Below are 23,761 nucleotides of genomic sequence, written 5' to 3' on the forward strand. Positions count from 1 at the left end.
TCATTTATTTAGGCCTTAAATGGGGCTGGTTTTATATTTTAATGACCTGAAACATTTACTGTGTTGATGAAAAGTGTTCTTATCCTTGGGCCATAACATACAACTTTTTCAAATCTGAAGCTTTCATAAAATAATTTTGGAAAAATTTGTGTTTAAGCTTTTAAAATTCCCAAGGGTGAGTTCTAAGTAGAAGATGGTCAGTGGTTTGAAATAATACTTCATTGATATTGATTTCTTTATTTTTTGTAAAATCAATAATGAATTTACTCATTTATATCAGTAAATATATTGTCTTTTTTTATTGGTTATTTTATTTATTTACATTTCAAATGTTATCCACCTTCCCAGTTTCCCCTCCATAAGATAAGCCCCCTATCCCCTCCTCCCTCCCTCTACCTCTATGAGGGTGCTCCCCCACCTGCCTCCCACTCCTGCCTCAGTGGCCTAGCGTTCCCCTATCCTGGGTTATCGAGCCTCCACAGGATCAAGGGGCTCCCCTCCCTGTGATGCCAGATAAGGCAGTCCTCTGCTACATCTGCAGCTGGAGCCATGGGTACCCATTGTGTACTCTTTGGTTGGTGGTTTAGTCCCTCAGTGCTTTGTGGGTCTGGTTGGTCAATATTGTTGTTCTTCCTATGGAGTCGCAAATTCCTTCAGCTCCTATAAGCCTTGCCCAAACTTCCCCATTGAGGTCTCCGTGCTCAGTCCAATGTTTGACTGTGTACATCTGCATCTGTATTGGTCCAACTCTGGCAGAGCCTCTCAGGGGACAGCTATACAGGGCTCCTGTCAGTAAGCACTTCTTGGTATCAGCAATAGTGTCTGATTTTAGTGTCAGCAGATGGGATTGATCCCTAGGTAAGGCAGTCTCTGGATGGCCTTTCCTTCAGTTTCTGCTCCACTCTTTGTCCCTGCATTTTCTTTTGACAGGAGGAATTTTGGATTAATATTTTTGAGGTGGGTGGGTAGTCCCATCCTTCAACTGGAGGCCCTGCCTATCCACTATATATGGTCTCTACAGGTTCTATCTCTCCTTGGTTTGGTATTTGGCTAAAGTCCTCCCTGTTGGGTCCTGGGAATCTCTTGGGTCCCTGGCCTATGAGACTTTCTATGGCTATCCCCAGTTCCTCCTCTCCTCCTGCTACATACTTGCTGCCAAATTCCTGACCCTTTGTACTTCGCCCCCATCTCCTCCCATATCTGAACTGCTCCTTTTTCCCCCCTTAATTTCCTCTCTCCTTTTCAGACCCCTCTCTCCTTCTACTTCCCAGAGATTATCATCTTCCCCCTACTGTGGACTATTGTAGCATCCATACTTTGGTGAGATCTTTCTTCTTGAGTTTCATATGATCTGTGAATTCTACTATGAGAATTCTGAACTTTATTTTGGCTAATATCCACTTGTCAGTGAGTACATATCATGTGTGCTCTTTTGTGACTGACTGGCTTACCTTACTCAGGATGATTATTTTCTAGTACCATCCACTTGCCTGTGAATTTCATGAAGTCCTTGTTTTCGATAGCTGTGTAGTACTCCATTATGTAAATGTACCACAATTTTGTATCCATTCCTCTGTTGTGGGACATCTAGGTTCTTTCCAGCTTCTGGCTATTATAAATAAGGCTGCTATGAACACAGTGAAGCATGTTTCCTTGTTATATGTTGGAGCATCTTTTGGGTATATGCCCAGGAGTGGCATAGCTGGGGCCTCAGGTAGAATTATATCCAATTTCCTGAAGAACTGGTTTCCAGAGTGGTTGTACCAGCTTGCAATCCCACCAACAATGGAAGAGTGTTCCTCTTTCTCCACATCCTTGCCAGTATCTGCTGTCACCTGAGTTCTTGATCTTAGCCATTCTGACTGGTGTGAGGTAGAATCTCAGGATTGTTTTGATTTGCATTTCCCTAATGACTAAGGATGTTGAACATTTCTTTAAATGATTCCCAGCCATTTGAGATTCCTCAGTTGAGAATTCTCTGTTTAGCTCTGTATCCCATTTTTAATAGGGTTATTTGATTCTTTGGAGTCTAACTTCTTGAATTCTTTGTATATTTTGGATTTTAGCCCTCTATCGGGTGTAGGATTCGTCAAGATCTTTTCCCAATCTGTTGGTTACCACTTTGAACTATTGACAGTGTCCTTTGCCTGACAGAAGCTTTTCAGTTTTATGAGGTTCCATTTGTCAGTTCTTGATCTTAGAGCATAAGCCATTGGTGTTCTATTGAGGAAAATTTTCCCTGTGCTAATGTGTTTGAAGTTCTTGCCCACTTTCTCTTCTATTAGATTCATCATACCTGGTTTTATGTGAAGGTCCTTGACCCACTTGCACTTGAGCTTTGTTCAGGGAGATAAGAATGGGCTGGAGAGGTGGCTCAGTAGTTAAGAACACTGACTGCTCTTCCAGAGGTCCTGAGTTCAAATCCCAGCAGCCACATGGTGGCTCACAATCATCTGTAATGAGATCTGATGCCCTCTTCTGGTATATCTGAAGACAACTACAGTGTACTTATACATAACATAAATAAATAAGTAAATCTTTAAAAAGGGGGAGGGTGTCAATTTGCACTCTTCTACATGCCGGCCTCCAGTTGAACCAGCACCATTTGTTGAAAATGCTATCTTTTTTCCACTAGAGGGTTTTAGCTCCTTTGTCAAAGATCACGTGACCATAGGTGTGTGGGTTCATTTCTGGATCTTCAGTCCTATTCCATTGATCTACCTGTCTACCTCTGTACCGATACCATATGGTTTTTATCACTATTATTCTATAGTATAGCTTGAGGTCAGGGGTGGTGATTCCCCCAGAAGTTCTCTTATTGTTGAGAATGGTTTTTGATATCCTGGGTTTTTTGTTATTCTAGATAAATTTGAGAATTTTTCTAACTCTGAAGAATTGAGTTGGAATTTTGATGGGGATTGCATTGAATCTGTAGATGGTTTTGGGCAAGATGGCCATTTTATACTCTGTTAATCCTACCATCCATGAGCATGGGAGATCTTTCCATCCTCTGAGGTCTTCTTTGGTTTCATTGTTCAAACATCTAACGTTCTTGTCATACAGATCTTTCATTCCAGTGCTTAGCATCACACCAAGATGTTTCATATTATTTGTGACTATTGGGAAGGATGTCCTTTCTCTAATTTCTTTCTTAGCTAGTTTATCCTTTGAGTAGAGGAAAGCTACTGATTTGTTTAATTCTTATCCAGTCACTTTGCTAAAGTTGTTTATCAGCTGTAGGAGTTCTCTCATGGACTTTTTTTTGGGGGGGTCACCATAGAATACATATACTATCATATCATCTGCAAATAGTATCTTGACTTTCTCCCCTTTGTAATTTGTATCCCTTTAATCTCCTTTTGTTGCCTAATTGCTCTGGCTAGAACTTCAAGTCCTATATTGAATAGATAGGGGGAGAACTGATTTTAGTGGTATTGTTTGACATTTCTCTCCTGTTAGTTTGATGACGGCTATTGGCTTGCTGTATATTGCCTTTATTATTTCTTCAGTTTTTAAAATTTTAATAACTTGGAGGAACCAAAAAATAAAACAAAAATCATAAGATCAGATTAAGGATACATGGATATTTTGCTAGGTCTAATAATGAAGGTCTGTAATCTTTCCTCCTAGGAAGGTGGACACAAGAGAATTGCAAATTAAGACCAGCTTGGGCAACAGAGCAAGTTCAAAGACAACTTAATGAGAACTAATCTCAAATAAAAAGTAAGAAGAGATTTCTCCAATCATCCCAGTGTATGTGACTACTCATGGTCAAAACAGCAGTTTTAATAACTGGATACAAGAACTTTATATATAGGGTGCAGACAGTGTTGGCACGCGCTGACCCAGAACACTGCAGAAGTACAAAACCAAATGTGGAAAAATGGAATGGTGTTGAGTTTTATATTTGGTTTGTGATTTCTCTCTCTCTCTCTCTCTCTCTCTCTCTCTCTCTCTCTCTCTCTCTCACACACACACACACACACACACACACACACACACACACACACACACACACATTTTTCACTGTTCCTGTAGACAAACAGTGGTTGCTTTGCTGAAGTGTTTCTTCATCCATTGTAATGGCCCCTGTACCCACCCATGCTGCGGGTCATGTGGTACCTCAGGGTGAGCGAGATCACCAGGAGGCTGGTGGTGTTGAAACCGAGTTCCTCTTTTGTCCAGTGTGGCCATTCTGTCTGTGTGTGTCTGTGCGGTGGACCAGTATCGACTGGAGGAGAAGAGTCTAAGACAAGGTTTTTACAGATTAAAACAAAACAAAACAAAACAAAACAAAAAAAAAGCCCTAAGGTTTCCTGGGTCTTGAAATTGTGACTGGTTTTGTATTTAAGATCAAAATTAGGACAAGGAACAGAGATGTTTCTTCAGATGTTTGTGTAGCTTGCAGGTCGTCAAGCTTGGGGTGGGGGGCATCTCTGCAGCACTCAGGTTCCCGTGAAGAAGACGCTCGCTTACGTGAATGTGAAATCCTTTAAGTGTGTAAATAGTAGTGTTGGTCTCATGCATTTCGAGAAAAAGGACAGCTGCAATGTTTTTTCCTTTCCTTTTTTTTTCTTCTTCTTCTTTTTTTTACGCAGTGGATTAAAGTACCTTTCACTGGCAACAAGTCTCAGACCCCTTCAACCAACGTTAGAGACCGTCAGACGAACCGTCCATGTTCTCCATATGTGTTTTATCACTGGTGGTTGCAGTTTTCGATGGAAGCTGATTGCCTTGTCATAGCCATAAATCAGAATTATGAACTTTGTTACAGATCGGGCGTACTAAATGCTCTTTTGACTGTTTCCTTAGGAATATATTGAAATGCCAACGGAGTTCGGATTATGTTCTGTAAGAAAGTGTAGACCATTGTTTTAGGATGTGTACAGTTGTAGAAGGTGCCAGCTTTAAGAGTTCATGTTTTGGTTCTTAAGGTTTTTCTTTTTTCTTTTTTCTTTTTTGTTTATAAATGCATCAAAGTAATTTCATTACATGGTTTGCCGTACTAACATCTGTTATTACTGTTGTGAGAAAATTTTTTACTTTCAAAACCGGTGTACATGTTTATGCCCGAGATTGTCGGATGGAGAGGCTACCGTTAAGATTTTTTTTTAATTTATTTTTAAAATGTATTGGCTTGAATTAATTTTTCCCTGAGCGGTTTGTTCTGTTTCGAAGGCAATCCCGTCAGTTCGACTATGCTGTTAGTAGGGGGGGGGCGACTGGTGATCCTGGGCTGTGTTAACCAAAGCAAATGTGAGATCAGCTGGCATCCTGTTAATAGCTATTTCAACAAACCATATTTTGGGCCTTTGTTTTTGTATATAAAGATAATGATACACTTCAAAAAAAAGTAAGAAGAGGGTTAGGGATATAGTTTAGAGTTAGAGTGTTTGCCTACTTATGTACATGACCCTAGGTTTAATAACTGTTACCTCAAAAAGTTTAAAAAGTTAGATTTCACTTCAAGAACTTGATAATATTTAAACCAAAATCCTCCTGAGGGTGTATTTCATGTATGTGTTTATGTGCTTCAGCCTCCTGTATGAATCGTCCAAGATGACATGTTATGTCCTAAAGTTAGATTTTCTGTGGTTGTTTATCATATGGTTGCTTATTTTACTCTGCTTCTTCTGTATGTGTGTCACGTGTACGTCTTATGTCTGCATTTGTGAAGATTGCAACATTTCTATTCTTATAAACTGCTTCGTTTTCAGACCACTGTACTCTTTGAATTGTTGTGACCCTTTGTTGTCATGTTCCCTTGTGCCCATGTCAGATCCCCTCCCCCAGCCTTCTGTCCATCCCATCCCCACTCTCATTGCCACATAGTATGAATTCTTAACTCTGTGACTTACTGTGCCTCTCTCTTGTCCTGCACTGTAGGCTAAGGTTGAATACAACGCTCAATACAAAGACACTTGTGCTCTCAATGGAAATGGGCTGCTTGTCTTCCTTGCCTGTGGCTGGTGGAAGAGGTTGACAGACCGATCTTGTTCAGTGTTTCAAAATCTAATTACTGCTTGATTTATGTACACCAGTGTGAAAAGCAAATTCACTACCATGACAACACTTAGCTGGAGCTCCTGCTATGTAGTCAGTGGGTAGCCTACAGGGTTCTCCAAATTTTTAGGCCTTGAGTAAACTCATATACTCCTTCAGGCATCTCCCTTTTCTGTTACAGCCTGAAATACAAGCTATTGACATAAGTAAAGAAATGGAAGGGGATCGTTGGTAAGAGGCCCTGGAGAGTTGGTGGATATTTTCACAACATGCACAACATGCATGATGGCACTAATGCACATACAGTTGTGTGTGCAGAAGCATGCACACACATATACAAACACACATACACACACACACACATACACACACACACAGGTGTCTGTATATGCACACATTTAACTGCTGAGCACAGTTATTTGTAAGGCTACTTTTTATTGTACGTTGAGATATTTAGACTGCAGTTTATTTCCTTGGGTCGTTAAACATTTTGTCCTGGTTAGATCTTAATGTTAACTTGTTACAACGTAGAGTCACCTGGAAAGAATCTCAGATCTGTGGAAGACTGTTTTGATTTTAGCCCACTGTGGACAGGATCATCCTTTAGGCCAGTTGGCCCCAGCCGTATGAGTACTTGGGCTAAACATGCACCAGTGAGCTAGCCAGTGAGCAGCATTCCTCCCTGGTTTCCGCCTTACTTCCTGCTTGAGCACCTGCCCTCATGTCCTCAAATGATGAACTGTTTACTCAAAACACAAGCCAGATAAGCCCTTTCCTTCCCTTTTATCATAAGCTAAGCACAGCAACAGGAAAGCAGACTAGAATAGCATCTTTCTCTACTTTTCGATTTTAATTTTCTTCCCTCATTTATTACTGTGTGGCCTGGATGAGGTTGATGATCTCTCCTCCATTGTCCCCATCATCTCATGGCTATAGCAGTTATCTCTTTCATGGGGTGGCTGCTGGAACAAATGAGTGATGTTGTCCAGCATGGGCTAAGCATGAGTAAGTGTCCCTCGGCCAGCGTGGAGCAAAGACTCACCGGGAGCTGGAACTGCTTTTCTTCTCCTTCACTCAGCAATGGGCACCTTGTTGTGCCCTTGCTTGTCCTGCGTAGTGTCACAGGAGTCATGTACGCAGGCACTGGTGTTCTCTCACTGGCGTGCATTAGAACTTTCTGCTAGGATATTTTTTCTCTGAAAGTACAAACAAGAATTTCTTCACCTACAGGAGCCCAACTCCAAGTTTTTCTCTCTTGAAACTTCGAAATAATTAGTCTGACTCTGATTTTTAGTTAAGAAGAAATCAGGTCGGTGTTTTGTCTTGGAACTTAGCATGTACAAGTCTGCCCTCAGCTCATTTACTGTAGGTGCACAATTTGTAAATTCTGACAAATACATTCAACCTCACAGAGACACAGGATATTGTTGTTTCACACTATTCCTACAGGAAAATATCTGCTTACCCCACATAGGGAACTGAGGGCAAACCCAATTATGGATACCACCAAAGTCTAACTGGGTGACAGAGAGTTTTATTAGGGTTAGTTTCAGGAATATGGTTGGGAGCTTACTTAAAAGGATCAGGAATGATTCAAAGACAGATAAACTACTAAAGCCACCCCAGTATGGGTGACAGCTCACAGAAAATGGAAATCTGGAGTACGTTGTACAACCTGCAGTCAGTTTAACAAGTTGGAGCTTGTCCTTTCCAGGTAGCACAGTTGGTCTCAGCCTGTTCCAGGCCCCTTGACTGGTCTCTCTACCTTTAGGTAGCTCAGCAGGTCTGAGAGTGTCCTTCAGTTGTCCTTACTGTTATATAAGCTTGGATAGGGAGAAGCTAGTTAATCTGTTCTGTTTCCAGGACTTCCTGAAGCTGTTTTCTGGTATTTACTTCTGAGTTTCATGAGTTCCTTCAAAGATAGGATTATTTCACCTGCTCTTTGTTTCACCTTGGTGTAAATATGCCGTGTCTTACAGAGCCCCCTCTCCCTAGATGAATGATTTAATCTTGGAAAAACCTGCTACAGGATAGACGTTTGCAACATCTCAGCAGATTTTTCTTTTTTACCCTTTTACATTTGGGCAAGAAACAGTGATTTCTCTTTTCTGACAGTATAAGTCAGTGGGATCTACTTTTAAATGCAAATAAATGAAACCATACAGCAAGTAATCTCCGGGACAGTTCCTTTCGTTCAGTATAATATCTTTCAGATCTGATGCCTAGTCGTTCTCCGTTGACAGTAGTTTTCCACTGTGTGCACATACCACCATTTGTGTATCTCTGCTCGGATTAATGCTATTCTGATGGTTTTCTCTTAAGCATTTTGAAGAAAGATACTGTAAATGTTGCTGAATGACTCTTTGTGTGTGTGTTGAGTAATTTCCAAGTTGAGTCTATCTCAAGTGTCTATTTCTGTTGTGCAACAGGGGTCCAAGTTTACTGTTTCTCCAAATGGATACCCAGCCGTTCTCTTATTGTTTATCAAAATGCCTTTGAATTTTTGAACATATCTGTCAGAATCAATTGTACATGTACTGTTACACTTCCAGACTCTTGTCTTTTCTTCTTAACACCACAGTGTTGGGATGACTGCATGGGGGCAGTTTATTTGTTCTCCTCAGGTAGGAAGATCCTTCTCTGTAAGTACCTATACCACCCATTGTGCTGCTCCTAGTGGCTCACGTTGCCACAAAGCACCCCCATTATTAACGCATGCTTCTGACATTGGGTTTTGCAGGCGCAGTGTACGTTCTCCAGTAAGATGACTTCGTTTGTCCAGATATGAAACATTTGGTGCAGTGCAGTCCATCTCACTGGGATGTGGGTCAGAGAGTCACACTGATCCATGTGTGAAGACATGAGTGAACACAGAGTAAGGAGCTGCCCACACTAGGAAATCAAAGAGGAAGATAGAGTAGATATATTTACCAAAATTCTAGCTAATTTAGCAATGCTGACACCAACCAGAATTATCAACAGTTGCTTTTTCTAGGTTACCAATGGAGATTTTGTTTCCCATAAAATACATTTCCCCAAAAGGGGGAAGACCATATTTTGGGAAAGCATAGATGATTTTGCAAAAAGAACAAGGAGATATTGTGAGTAACAGCTGCTGAAAATGAGGACATTTTAAGAAAATGACAAGCAAATCAAAAGACCTTCTCTCCCTGTTTCTCTGTCCCTCCTGTCCAAGAAAGGAGGTCCATGGGTGAGCCCTGGCTCTGAGATGTCCGGCGTCCAAGCAGAAGAGCGGGGAGATTCATTCTCAGGAGCCAGACCATGTCACTCCGCTGGAGGAGCAAGGCAATGAAGATGTCTTACCTTCCCCTGAGCAGTCAGAATCCACTCTAATGATCAAACCACTGCAGATACAAAGAAATGAGCTCATATTCCTGTATAGATCTGCAGTGTTCCTGAAAGACCGAAAGAGGTATAGTGGGGGGTCATAGTCCTCTGGTTGTATGCTGCAAAAGAAGACCGGGATCCCAGCTCTTCCTCTCCTACAACATGAATAGACCTCCAGCGCTCTGTATCCTGTTATGTGTCATGTGCACCGCAAGACCAATCTACAGAACTACTCATGCACTGAAACCCCAAACTTTTGTGCTAAATTAATCCTCATCTACTAAGTTGATTTATCTCAAACATTTGTTACAGAAACTAAAAGCTAACAAAAGCTAATCGCTAGCCTAATGCCCTCAGGATAGGGAACACCAGGTACCTTCTCTGTATAGGACTTGCTTCACATGGTTCCTGCTTGTAAAACAGAAATAAACTTGAAGTTCCTCCTTATCCATCTTGGGGAAGATGCCCAATGGCCTATGACAGGTGGAATATCATCAAGGTACAACACAGACAGTTCTTGCCACCGCCCTCTGGACCCTGGGTCACTTCTCTGCTAATTTGTTAGGTTCTTGGAACACTTGCCTGGTAAAGAATGTTTCTGGGACATTAATTTGAAGCTTCTCTGTGATTAGTATAGAGTCACTTTGTGTGCTTGAATAATATTTTTTTGATAAACATCTATCCATCATATTCTTGTCTATTTGTGTAAGAGAAATGGAAACTCTCCCTTCTGAGGGAATCTGCCTTCAGTGGAATTAAGGCAGCTCTCTGAACAGGACACTGGCTGGCAGAGACCTTGAGGAGTCATTCGAGAGGGATGTAATCAAATACTTTGAAATTTGAATTCACTGGCAATCTGACTTTGAATATAAAGTAAAAGAGAAGCCCAAGAAAGGATATTGTATCCTTCCAGTCACTTCCAGGGCTAGTAACACACACGTGATAAAAGCAATACAGGAACAAAACTAGTGTATCCCATGTGCTCATTCTGCTGGGTACTCAGAATGGTGCCCTCCTATGTATTCAGCCACAATCCACAGCTCAAATGACGATTTTCACCAGAGACACACAGATTGTCCAACAGTGTCTGACGGAACTGCTTTCATTATGTCCATAATGTGTATATTGTTAACCTAAGAAAGATCTCTAAGTACGTGACACAGATTTTCACCTTTATTTAGAAACTGTTCTCTGCTTCTTACTTTCAAGAGAGTATTTTTTTTCTTTTTATGTAACTTCATCACTCTTGAAGGACACAATACTTTCCTTGTTCAAATTACTGAGTGATGAATGCTGTGGCAGACCAACAGTCCTACGAGGAAAAGGTTACTGTAATTGTTGCCAGTGCTCTTAACAGGATTGTGTAACCAGGAAAGCTGTTTCCTTGCTGTAAAGGAGCTTAGAACGGGCATATACCTGTATTGTTATGCATAAACAGGGGACACGGGGACCCACATACAGTTCATAGAAAACACAGCATTCTGAACTGTATCTGCGGGTGGTTATTTTAATGTGGTAAAGACAGTTTGGGGCTTTATAGGTAATTACATAGTTACCCTTTGTATTGGCTAGTTTTACATCTACTTGACACAAGCTAGAGTCATCAGAGAGGAGGGACCCTCAATTGAGAAACTGCCTCCATAAAATGGGCTGTAGGCAAGCCTGAAGGACATTTTCCTAATTAGTGATTGGTGGGGGGGATGGGCCCAGCTCATTGTGGATGGTGCCATCCCTAGACTCATGGTTTTGGGTGCTATAAGAAAGCAGGCTGAGAAAGCCTGTAAGCAGGACCCATCCATGCTGTCTCCAAGTTCCTGACTTGAGTGGGTTCCTGCCGTAACTGCTTTTGATAGTGAACTATATATGGAACTATTGAGCAAAATAAACCCTTTCCTTCCCTAGTTGTTTTTGGTCATGGTGTTTCATCGCAGCAATGGTAACCTGGATGAAGATAGCTGTACAGATGGATTACAGCTCAGTTTGCTCGAAGACAATTTCTGTTAAGGAAATCCCTTCTTCTCTTCATTTCTTTTGTAGAACTTAAAAAAAAATGTCCATAGGAACAGTGAAACTAACCATAAAAAAACACATAAATGGAAATATCTTTATGATATTTGAGACACAGAGAACTATTATCTACTAATATTACTGAGCTATGATTCAACACAATTTTCAAAACTGTGGAAGTAAAATTGTAGTCAGAATCAACTGACACAGTAATGATGAATGCCGTTAGCTCTCTTTCCATAGTTTTACTTCAATTCCTAAGAGAGTAATAACAAACCATAACACCTCAGAAAGACATCCAGGTCCCAGCCCATCTTGAATCATGCTGATGTTTCTAACTGTGCACACCAATCAATTGCTTTCCATTTTTCTGATCTCTCAGTCTTGCAGATTCTTCCCAGACGCTCAACTCAGGCTATATGATCCAAGTATATAAGGATAGGTAAAAGGAGAACAGTCTAGAGTTCTAAGGGATGAAATGGCTGAGGCTTACAAAGCACTGAGGATCACATCAGTGCCAGCAGGCCCATTTCCTAGTGCCTCTAATAACCAACAGAATGGCTGATACCTCCAAGCTGAGCATTTGGTTCCCAGCTTCCTTGTTTGAGTGATAGTTGGGAATGGTTATCCCATCAAAATCCTGTTCCTAAGGCCATCCTTACAAATTGTTTAGTGGAGTCAGACTGCACAGAGTAGACTGGTGGTGAGCCACATCAGACCAACAAGGCAGGAGGCATCAAGAATCAGCAGCCTGAGGCTGTACAGGAATCCTAATCAAAACTGGTCACCTAGGCACTGGTGAGATAGTGCAGGACTGGAGCTCATGCTTAGCATGCAGTCAGTCAGGCCTGGGCTCGACATTCCTGACGATGCCTTCTACAGTTTTACTGCTTTCTCTGTCCTAAACGGGAGAACTCCATTTTATAAAACATTTTTCCTTAATGTGGTATAACAATGTAGTATAAAATGAAACAATTCACACACATCCGTCATTTCTACTCTGTAGACATGAGAATTACTCACACCCTGCCTTTTTGCAAGACCTTTATGTATACAGTCATAGAGATACATGTACATATAGCAATGTGTAGGGGAAGAGAGGGTAGAAAGGATGTAAGTTGGCTGCTGGGGAGGCCAGCATGGATGCCTGGCCACTGCACAGGCACTCACAGCAAACATAGTCACCAGCACAGAGCCTACACAAGACTGGGTCCTCTGTTGTTCAGTAGTGGGTGGATGAGGTGCTCCTGGGTCCCTGCTCCCTGCTCCGGGAATTGTTACCAACATGAGAACTGCCGGGGGAGAGGGAGTCACCACCTTCAGTGGTGAAGCCCCGGATGGTTGCCCAGGCTCCAATGGATGGGCATATGCATACCCACGATGGGGCTGCGGTTTAACTCAGCGGGTCACAAAGTAAGCAAGACGAAAAAGAGACAGAAACAAAATAGCATGAAGGGAGGTGGGCTTGTTTGGGACAAGGTGGAGTGAAATGGGGATATGGAGGGGAAGGCAGGGTGGGTGTGCTCAGAACGCAATTCAATGTGTATGAAATTGTCAAAGCATCCGGATTCAGACCCAGTCCTGGCACTCCCCACCGACTTCTTGGCTTCTCATTCCCAAGACTGGTAGCACTTCTAAAGAACATGCTTTGTTTTCTTCTGTTTTTCTTTTTTCTTTTTTCTTTTTCTTTAGATTTGTTAACATACCATCATTTATTCAATCAATTGGCTGTTATTGACTATTGAGTTTTTCAGGAGTTTTATGGCTATGGCCTTTCAAAAGATACCATGATAATGACCCCTTTTCTGAGGTAAACACACATCAGGTATTTCTTCAGACAGACTTTTCCAACATGGAATTGCTGGGGGTAAGAAGTACACATTTGTAAATCTTTCAGGACCTGCAGGGTGTGGGTGCTGTTTTTTTTGTTTTGTTTTGTTTTGTTTTGTTTTGTTTTGTTTTGTTTGTACTTCAGAACTTCAAGACACATCAAATTCTTGTGTTATATACTTCTATTCAGATCATTTTTTCTAACAATATTGTGTTATTTGTCGTGGATATATTAGTTTTGTTATCAGTTAGAAGTTAATCTACCAAAATTATTAACTAGAAAAAATGATAGGAAACTATACTACTCTAGCAATATAATATAGCTAAAGCACTTAGCATTTAATTTCCAAATGCTTTTTTTTTCTTTATTAACTTAAGTATTTCTTATTTACATTTTGATTGTTATTACCTTTCCTGGTTTCCGGGCCAACATCCCCCTAACCCCTACCCCTCCCCTTCTACGTGGGTGTTCCCCCTCCCCATCCTCCCCCCATTGCCGCCCTCCCCCCAACAATCACGTTCACTGGGGGTTCAGTCTTGGCAGGACCAAGGGCTCCCCCTTCCACTGGTGCTCTTACTAGGATATTCATTGGTACCTATGCAGTTGGAGCCCAGGGTCAGTCCATGTATAGTCTTTGGGTAGTGGCTTAATTTCCAAATTCTTGATGTGACCCTTTTGGATAGTAATTGTTTGGATTCCTATTCCCTTAAAGCTTTCGGGAAGTCCTCGCATAAATAGCAAATGATGTTCTTTAATTATAGACATGCTTTGATTAAGGTCCAAACGTTCAGGCTCCCTGTGTGAATATGTAAGTGTGCAGGCCCTTAACTAACATTCCTATGAACTATCATCTTAAATAGCAGTGTGCACTACTCATGCAGAATCATGCACCTCAATGGTGAGCAAGCCATGCAGAGATGCATGAAAGTGACAGTGGTGCTGATGCTGCACAGGGCTAGAATTAGAGGCGTCTTCAAGGAACTGAGTCATGTGGGTCTTACATGACTCAGCTAAAGTGTGTGTGTGTGTGTGTGTGTGTGTGTGTGTGTGTTTTGATTTGTTTGTTTGTTTGTTTGTTTGTTTGTTTTTGGAGGTGGAGTTTTGCTCTGTGTCTGCGAATGGTCTTGAATTCTCTGTTGTGCAGGATAACCTCAAACATGCAATGCCCCGCCTCTGCCTCTGCCTCTGCCTCCAAGTGCCAGGATTACAGGTGTGCATCACAATGCTCAGCCGCTTGCCCCCATCCCCATTTTTGATACTTAAACTCCACTGGAATTTTTCACGGTCACTATAGCAGGAGCCCAGTAAGATCCTTTGTGGGGCACAGAGGTTAGCGATGACACACAAGGAACTGTCGATGTGCCGTGAACATACAAAGCATTCAGTAACTTAGGGACAGAGGGATAGTGGAGTCCAGGGAAGACACTATTGATACCAATTTTTTAATAATTACATTGCTAGATTATTACATATAGTCATGAGGACTCTGGGGTAGATTGTCTAATAGTATCTGATCAGTGTGCCAATGTGGAGTTGTTTTTGCTCTGTAGGAACAAACATGATGGCTAGGTATAAAACTCTAGGCGGAGCACTTGCCCTGAATATTCAAAGAGGCCCTAGAGCGAACCTCTTCCTTCTAAAGAATAAATATATTAGAGAGGAGCCATATGGGAGCAAATAGAACCTGAAGTCTGATCTCCATCCATAACCACACTGAGCCTGTTATCTCCCTTCTGCATGAAAGTGAAAATAAAAATATTCATCTGGCAGCATTTGGAGGAGTCTCCTAGCTGAGCTTTCAAAGCAACATTAAAGTGGGACCCTATAAATGTATCTTTTATTCTCCTGATTTGGCATCTCTAAGGCTCACTGTCTCAGTCTGCTAACCTAGGGCTAGGCCTGGAAGTTTGTAGCCTTTATATACTCTTATCTAAGCTTAGAAAGTTTTCAGCCTCTGAGGCTTACTGCTGAATAAGGTCACCTTTACTGGCCCTTCCTGAACTCTCAATGACTGGCTCAGCTCGGCTGTTCTGATTCAACTCACCTAACTGATTTAATCTGGCTTCTCTTGACTTTTCTTGAGTTGTCTTCTTGGCCTCAAACTAACTCTAGCAATCTGTTCTAATCCTCTGGTTCTTTCGAATTATCTGGTTCATTCTATCTTTACCTATGTCTAGCTTGTTCTCTCCTCTCTCTCTCTCTCTCTCTCTCTCTCTCTCTCTCTCTCTCTCTCTCTCTCTCTCTCTCTCTCTCTCTCCTAACTGTCTTTCTATAACTGTCTTGGTAAAACTGCCTGCCTCCTTTCTCACTCTCTCTCCCTCCCGCCTCCCTCCCTTTCTCCTCTCTCTCTCTAGCGCCCCCTGCACTGCTTCCCCTTTCCTCTCTCTTCTTGTGAGAATTGGGTGTATCCTAGTCTGTCAAATTTTTCGCTGATTCATCACTTTCTCTGCCACTCAATTAGACATCACTTTCAAACATGGTGCCATGGTGCATCCTTCCTTAAACTAACTTTATCTTCATCATTTGGGATTGAAGGTGTGTACTGTGAACGTGTTTGTATCCCAGCCAGAGGATTAAAGGTGTGTGCTAAGACTGAGCCGCACCACAACTAGAAATAGTTTTCCAGTAAACAGCACAATCTCGGGGTTTACAATGTGATCAACTATCCTGCAACAGAGTCCTGGCTTTTAACCACAGTTTTTTTAGAGTGAAAGCCCTAGAATTTTTCCAAGGGTGGGAAATTTACAGGATTGTCTGGGAATTCTCAAAGCACGAGCCAATTGATCTCTAGTCCTCATTCTCCAAGCATATGGAGCCAGAACAGAATTTGAGGAAACTGGAGAAACTGGATGTACCTGGAAATCCATGCACGCTCACGAAGGCAATCTTAGAGACTACGGCATCTCTCACCCCATGCCGGGTGGGGTTCGGGATGGTCTGTGTGTGGAGGATTGCTTTAGTCAGGCTTTCTATTGCTATGCTAAAACACTATGTGCAAAAGCAACTTGAGGAGGAAAGGGTTAATTTACCTTACTTATCTTGTGCTACAGCTCATTTAGAAAAGCCAAGGTAGAAAGTGAATCAGGAGCTGTGGAAGATCACTGGGCAGTGGTTTTCTCTTCATGACTTCCCCAGCCTGCTCTATCACACAGCCCAGGACCACCTGCCCCGGAGTGGCACCTCCATGGTAGGCTGGGCCCTCCCACATCAGTCACTGATTAAGAAAATGCCCCACAGACGGTGCCCCTACAGGCCAGTCTCAAGGATGCATACTCTTGTGTCAAGTTGTTGAGACCAAAATAAAAACAACAAAACAAGAGCAACAAAAACAGGACAGCAATCCTGGGAGGCTGATACAGGAAAGACCTACAGGAATAAGTCCAGCCATCATCCAGATTACCTGAGGTCTTCCGCCACTCTTTTCCCATTTTGAACTTTGTGTTTGGTTCTCTTCCTGCTGTACTTCCCAGCCTCTTTAGCCTCCCATGACCTTTGCAGCTTCTGACGTGGTCACCAAAGAGATAGCAGAGAAGTGGCCCAGTACTGGCCAGCCTCTTACCCTCTATACCCAGCATAGGTTCCTTCAGAGTCCCATGCTGCACTGCAGTTCACTGGGACCTTAGTGCTCACTCATTTGCTCATTAGTAAGAACAGTGACCATTATTTTCCCTGTCATGGTGGAAACTCTGTTAGCATCAGAATCCTGTAGTTTTCCTCAGCTCAGCCTGTCTTTATACCTGGTGAAAGAATGCTTCTTTTGTTCCAAAATCAAGGATGAGTTGACTGAGATCCAAAGAGAAGTGTTTATTACCTGTGTGTGTGTGTGTGTGTGTGTGTGTGTGTGTGTGTGTACATGTGTACATGTGTATATGTGTTCCATGCACAGATAATCTATTACCTCGGCTCCCTCATGGAGTGGCCTTTTGAAAGACTACTGATGACTTGTTATTCTAGTTCAAACAAATATTGGGATGTGCTGGAGGTTAAGATCCAAGAAAGAACAATTGCTTCCTTCTCTTGGAAAGTATCTGTTTAATGTCTTCAACAAAATAAGCAAAAACAAATTAATCAAACAGCTTTTAGTGCCTATTTTGAGCTATCGGTCTGTTCAATGAAGAGGAAGGTAAAAACTGTTGACATTTCCTAGACAAATGCTCAAAAGTGTTACTAGTCTGGATCCCACTGTCGGCAGGGGCTGTGCTTCAGCCTAAGGCACTAACCGAGCTCTTTCCGAGTTCTGCCTAGTGAGGACTGTGATGGGCTCTATCCGTCACTATAGTACCCAGCAACCCCTTCCCCTGGCACACCTCTCTCAATCTTATATAGTTCCAGGTTGCTGTGGATGTCAGCATTCCTGCCCGAACCTCACTCATGAGGGCCTGTACCAACCCTCATGCATTCCCTGGGGATACATGAGTCAAGCCATTCCTCACACTGCTTTGTTTCCAAAAGAAACAGTCATGTGTTTTTGGTCAGTATTTGTTTCCTATTTCTCTTGACGATTTCTTAGGAACATCTGAGCAAATTGCAGTGCCTGTGGAACAGGGCAAGCTCTTTGTAGCAAGTTTTAGCTCAATATCAAAAGAATGGAATGTGTGGCAGTAAGAGACTTACACTACATCCTCGACGTGGAACTTGGCTTTGTAGAGCAGACTCTTGTACAGGAATTCACAGAAGAGAAGATTTGTTTGCTGCTAACCCCGTAGAACCTATCTGGAAGAAGAAGAAAACTAACGCTGAGGGAAAGCACAGGTGGCTTGATTCAAGGCTAACCCTGTCTTTACTAGGCAAGTTCTCTCTTCCTCTTCCTTCTGAATTTTCGGTCTGAAGTTTAGTTTCTCATTACAAACCCAAATACTTCTGAAATGGATGTTTCCCAATCTATTTTGTAAGTCGTTGAGATTCAGTTATGTCTATAATTTCCTAACGACTGCTGCATCCCCAGACAACCAAGGATGTTCCATATACAGAAGTAGGGTGATGACTTCAAACTGCAGTGAGTGCTTGTGAAAGATGTGTGCGGCCGGCAGCCTTGCTGTCAGCACCATCACCATTTATTGTTTAATTATTTATTGCTTCCTTTGATAAAGGGAAGGAAGGAAGGAAAAGGAATATCAAATTATTCCATGAAGTGATGGCTTAATTTTGACCTCATATGCTGAGTGCTTAGAGCTCACTGGTAATAAATAATCTTTTGAGTTGACGCCTTCTGTTATGTCCAAGAATCAGAGACGTCTAGACACTTGCCAAAGGTAGCACAGCTTGGAAATGAAAGATCTAGAAAGTAAGCCCAGGAAGCCCTCGGATAATTACAACACAAACTTTTCATTCAAAACCAAGCCACCTCTCACAGAGCTTGGCTCTAAGGGCTACATTTCCCACTAAATGTATGATAGGCAAATTTGCCTTTTACAATAACTTGAGATCACTTGTTCGCTTTGAGCTGCGAATATTTAATCATTATACTCAAGATGATGATCTCAGACACCTTGATTAGCATTTTCCACTGTGGGTGGAAATTTGCAGGGCTTTTTAAACTATATTGTGGAGAAATTGATCAGCACTTTTGACAATTAGTGGCAAATTACTAATCATGGTAAATAAAGCCATGCGTGGATTTTCTAACTCCCACACTAATGTGTCTGTGCCTCCAAAGTGATTACAGTTCTTCAGTGCTGGGATCTAAGTAAGTCAGCAGGTAGCACACTCATTGATCTAAATACTCTTTGTTTCTCTAGATTGGGGGGAAAATAAGAATGCATTTTAAATATCACTTACGGTTCAGGAGGTGATACATTAATCCTTAAAATGACAGAAAATCAGGATGATTGTGTCTGTGGGGTTTAATTTATTAAAATTTAATTTGCTCCCGTGCCTTGCTCCAGTAGCTCTTGTGCTAGCAAACTAGCTATAATTAGATTAGCAGCCTGCTCAGTGCTGGTGACAGCCTGTGCCTCAGAGAGCATGTGCTGGACTCCGCCTGTGCCTCATCCTCATTGGCTGGCATTGCTGCTCAGCCGTTTGATAGGTTTCCACAGTAATCTTTATGCTGCATTAGAGACGTAGATACAGGGCACTGTGCTGCGTTCTTGCAGAAGATAGACAAGGTGCTTGGTTGGTCACATTAAAGAAGGAATACGACCCGGCCGAGCAGGTGGTCTTTGTTGCAAAGACTCGTGGACTAAGGACCTGCAGCTAGCTGCGGGGGAGGTCAGTGAAGGAGTCTCTCGGTTCACGGTAATTACTCGAGTCCTTCTCTCTTATGAGAAACACAGCCGTGCATGAAATGGAGCTGATAGTGTCTAATTGATCTGCTGTGCTGACGCTGTCTGTGCCGCTGTGCTCCATCCTAACACATATTCTGGCAGACAGGCTGCTTGTGGTAAATGGCTCTCCTGGTCATGGAGGAGCCTTGTTTTCACCTGCGTGCAAGGGTGCATGTGCCTGGGAGTGATTCTCATTGGTTCTTTTCTGTGTGGGAAAGCCGATGTTGCTTCTATCTAGGTATCTTTGTTGGTGTGTGTCAGAACCGTTGACTTCTCTTTGAGTCCTGACTCCCAGATAATTCAAAATTAAGGAGAATTGGGAGGGCAGATCATACTTTAATTAGAAGAAGGCAGAGGCTCCTGATTCGTTCTCTGGCTGTTATCCAGAGAAGTAACGTGCTATTGTTTCTTCACAGATGTGTATAGCCTTCATTTTGGATGGGTTTCTTTGTCTCACCTCTTATAGTTTTAATGAAGCTTTTTTTAGTACAGACTGTTAACAGACCTCATTCTGGGAAATAAACACACATAGGTATTTATCAGCCATGCCTGAAGAAGTATTCGACTCCAGGCTTTGTTCAGAAGATGCTGCTTTTGTAGTTGGAACATCACAGTAGGGAGATGTGTTCTTACCATACTCACCATTTTTTATTCTGTTAAGAATTGCCTGGTTCATTTTCCAGACAGGGAGATAAAGAATCTTAAGTTCTGCCATAAAGGTAGTCTAGTATGAAATTAAAAAAAATAGTTATTAGCAAGACCAAGGTTCAAAGATATCCCCCAGACCACACAACCTTGTTGTGGATTCAGAGCCCCTGCCTCTCTTTTAGTCGTTAAACTTGCAAACTCACGTCTTTCTGTGTCGGACCGCAGACTCCACAGAAACTTGTGTCCTGAGTCACCAGTCAGTCCCAGGGCTGGCCGGCTGCCACCATGCGTCTTCTATCGGCAGAGAGAGCCAGGCAGATCCTGAGAACTGTCAGGAATTGTTTCCTGCGCCTGAAAAGCCAAGGTCGCAGTTTATATATTCTGTGAAAATAGCTGCTCTGGTCTAGTCAATATCCTGCTTAAAGCAGTGCAGTACGCAGTTTTGGCAGGGAACCCTTCAGGTTACTAACTACGCCTTACCACATGCCCTCACTCCCAAATCAGCCCGGGAAGGAATAAATTATCGAGTCAGCATTTACTCAGGTAACAGTTTCAAAAGGAAAGCAGGAGCATTGTGGAAGTTCCATGGCCAGTGATGGAGTCTGGAATGCTGGCTTTGATAGCCTTTAGCAGGATAGATTATCTCTGTGCCTTGAGACAGTGGGAAGATGTTTTCAGCAGTGAGACACCCTGGGTGATGAAATGAACACACAGCCATTCTTCATATAATGCCTGCTGTGTACAAACCTCATGTGCCCACACTGTGGACAGTGCCCACCCTGGTGCACTCCCAGCCATGGGCCTGCTGATGGCCCACAACACCAGCTAACACCTACTAAAAGGTTATTTTCATAGAGGAACCAAAGGGAGTTCAACTTTTTGCAAAGTCAAAAACTTTTATCTTCAATCTCATCACTTAACTTTTTGTTTGTAATACAGTAGGGAGAATCTACGCTTGAATAAAGAAAATAAAAGTGGATATTTTGGAGACTTTAAAATTTACAATCAGGATGGTTTGCTTGTTTGTTTGTTTTTACATAAGTCCAGGCACCTCTCCTGTATGTTCATCATTCTTGGCCTGACGTTCTCCCTATTGCAGACATAGATGGAACCATTCTGCCTTTTAAAACTTAGGCTCAGACACTCATCTAGGAAGGGATACATTGGTGTAGTTATATAATGTCCTCCTTTATATATAATATCCTCAATCATATCATAATTCTATGCAAGAATTATTTGTTTGTAGGATTGGAATCTAACGCAGTGCCCAACATAGGCTGGACAGTTGTCTGCCACGGAGCTGTATCCTCAGCCTTTATTCCTTCTTAGTCTGCTAGGATACCCCCTACCCCTCTAAGGGGATTGCCTTAAAAATAGATAGCTGTTGTCTTTTCTTTATTTGCTGTCGAAGCACTCACCCTGCACAGGTACCTCCTGTGAGCTTCACCCAAGTGCTGTGTGTTAATGGAAAAGCTAGAAAGCAGTGATGTCGGGGCCCTGGGGCTGAGGCTGGCTCTCCAAGAATCACCATGCCTTAAGGAATTTCTTAAAACCTTAAGTATAAATGTGAGCATTGTGCATTGCCTGCTGACGGCCATGAGGCCAGGTAACATCTACTACAAGGCTATTTTCAAGGCAGAACCCAAAGAAGTTGGTGTTTTTGCAAAGCGACACCAAGATGTACACTTTTACCTTCAGCCTCACCACTTAGCTATTTTGTTCTCCATACATTAGGGAGAATCTATCCCTGAGGTGAGAAAATAAAAAGGGATTTTTTTTTTGACAATTGAAAATTTTGTTCATTCTCCTTCTAATTCTGTAGCTCATTGGGAGAGAAGTAATAGCTCTGACCAATTGAAAATAAGTTTCTCAGTAAGAACATAGAATGTGATACTTTAAGAACTATAGCATTTTCAGGGGGCTAACAGCAGAGTTCAGTTGCTAGAGCTCTTGGCTATTATGCAAGAGGCCCTGGGTCCAATTCCCACTATAGCATAACCAAAAATAAATAAAACATTTCCCGTATTTAATACGTTCTGTCTCTTTCTTCTAGAAGCTTACAATTACAGATGTAGGAACCAGTTTAAATGTAGCAACCCATTTCATATAGAGTATGATATGCCACAACATAGCAGGGCTGCACAGGGTCTGAGAAAAATAACTGTGAGAAAGAAGAGCAATGGGAAGTGGATACAGGAATTCTAGGGCAGCGCTGTTGGTGACCGGTCACCTGGGTACCAGTAATTCCCAAAGAACAGGGAGATGTCATTAGCAGTTGATGAATATTTCAGGATTGGTCCTTTGGAAGTTTCCTGGATCTAAAGAAAACTTTAAATAGGTTTATTCTCTCATTATTTTACTCTGAAGTAAGAGATGTTTACCAGGAGCTAGTCTCTGTTAACTGGTTTGTTGTTCTTGTTGTTGTTCTTGTTGTTGTTCTTGTTGTTGTTCTTGTTCTTGTTCTTGTTCTTGCTGTTGCTTTGGTTTGGTCTCTGGGGGGAAATATGAAATGCTTGTGCCTTCCTGGAAGAAGTGCTTCCCTGGAAAGACAGACACTAAATAACTAGTAGTGGTGTATGATTTGGTGATGCCAAATTATGAGGTGGAAGAGGGGCTTGAAGATGCAGCCTGGACCACAGCTTACTGGTTTTTCTCTTAATACAACGCATCTTCTACTCATGCCATGAAGGCATGTGTGTGGCCACAGATCTGCTGGATATCTGGAAGTACCCTGTTTTATTTTAGACACCTGAGAAATATAAACTATCATTTACTCTCTTCCGCTGTTATTTGTTTCACAATGCATATAAGGTGGCTGCCTAGAAACATTCATATTGTTAATCTGCATCACAGTGGGCTTAATGTATTCACTAATTTGAAACTCACCTAGAAAGAATCACAAAACACTTTGATGACGTATAGTCTGAGTAATTCAATGATTAATTATGAATTATTTTGGATTTGTTTACATTGCTACAAAATACTCTTTTTGATCTTGGGCATCAGTTGATTCTTAACTAATTTTCCTTTATTTTCTAGACACTCAGTAAAGATACCGTGTAAAACCAGGCCTTAGACTGTAGCTCTCTGCTGCAGTTTGCCATGACTAAGGCATCTGCTGTTCCAGCACTCGCAGACAGCAGTTTCTGAAAGCTTTTCGTACTTTAAATTTAGATGTCTTGCAAGTCTTGATGAATTGGTAAGGGAGTGTAACTTCAAAGGCCAAGTATTTTGCTATATCTTACTATGTGTAAAAATTTCTAGATGAAAAGTGAGTATTGTGTTTATTCTTCCCCATGGCCTTCAGTCAAGGAACCTGAGAACGCCTCTTTGCGTGCTTTCCCTTTATGCTTTCTTTTTTAAACCTTTAAGTCAGTAGCCTCTACTTATTACTGTCCTGGCGCCGCCACACTGGCTGAGTCGGCAAGGCGGCTCCTCCTTTACACTAGCCTGGGCCGCCAGCAGCAAGCACTCATGACCTGGAGAAGCCACGGGGAAGCCATGCTGTCTTAGGCCTGGTGTGTCTGCTCCTTGCCATCCTGCCTTCTAAGTAAACATTCTCCAAGGTTCTGCCTTTTACCAGCTTCCTATATGTGCCGCACACTTACACTGGTCACCCCTCCCACCCAGCTGAGTCACACTCCCCTCCTTATGGCCT

The 23,761-nt window shown here is 42.1% G+C and overlaps 1 protein-coding gene across 10 annotated transcripts in view; it reads left to right on the forward strand.

Annotated features, from left to right (window-relative positions):
* The window catches only part of Fam110b (family with sequence similarity 110, member B), a 134,278-nt gene that overhangs the window by 49,139 nt on the left and 61,378 nt on the right, over positions 1-23,761 (forward strand). For 2 of the 10 annotated variants that reach the window (NM_001437882.1, NM_001437884.1), the window contains 1 exon segment: positions 19,374-19,426. The gene's annotated coding sequence lies outside the window, so the exon portion shown is untranslated. 10 annotated transcript variants of the gene reach the window in all.

Source organism: Rattus norvegicus, chromosome 5, assembly GCF_021556685.1.
Source record: "Rattus norvegicus strain SHRSP/BbbUtx chromosome 5, alternate assembly SHRSP_T2T, whole genome shotgun sequence".
NCBI lineage: Eukaryota > Metazoa > Chordata > Mammalia > Rodentia > Muridae > Rattus > Rattus norvegicus.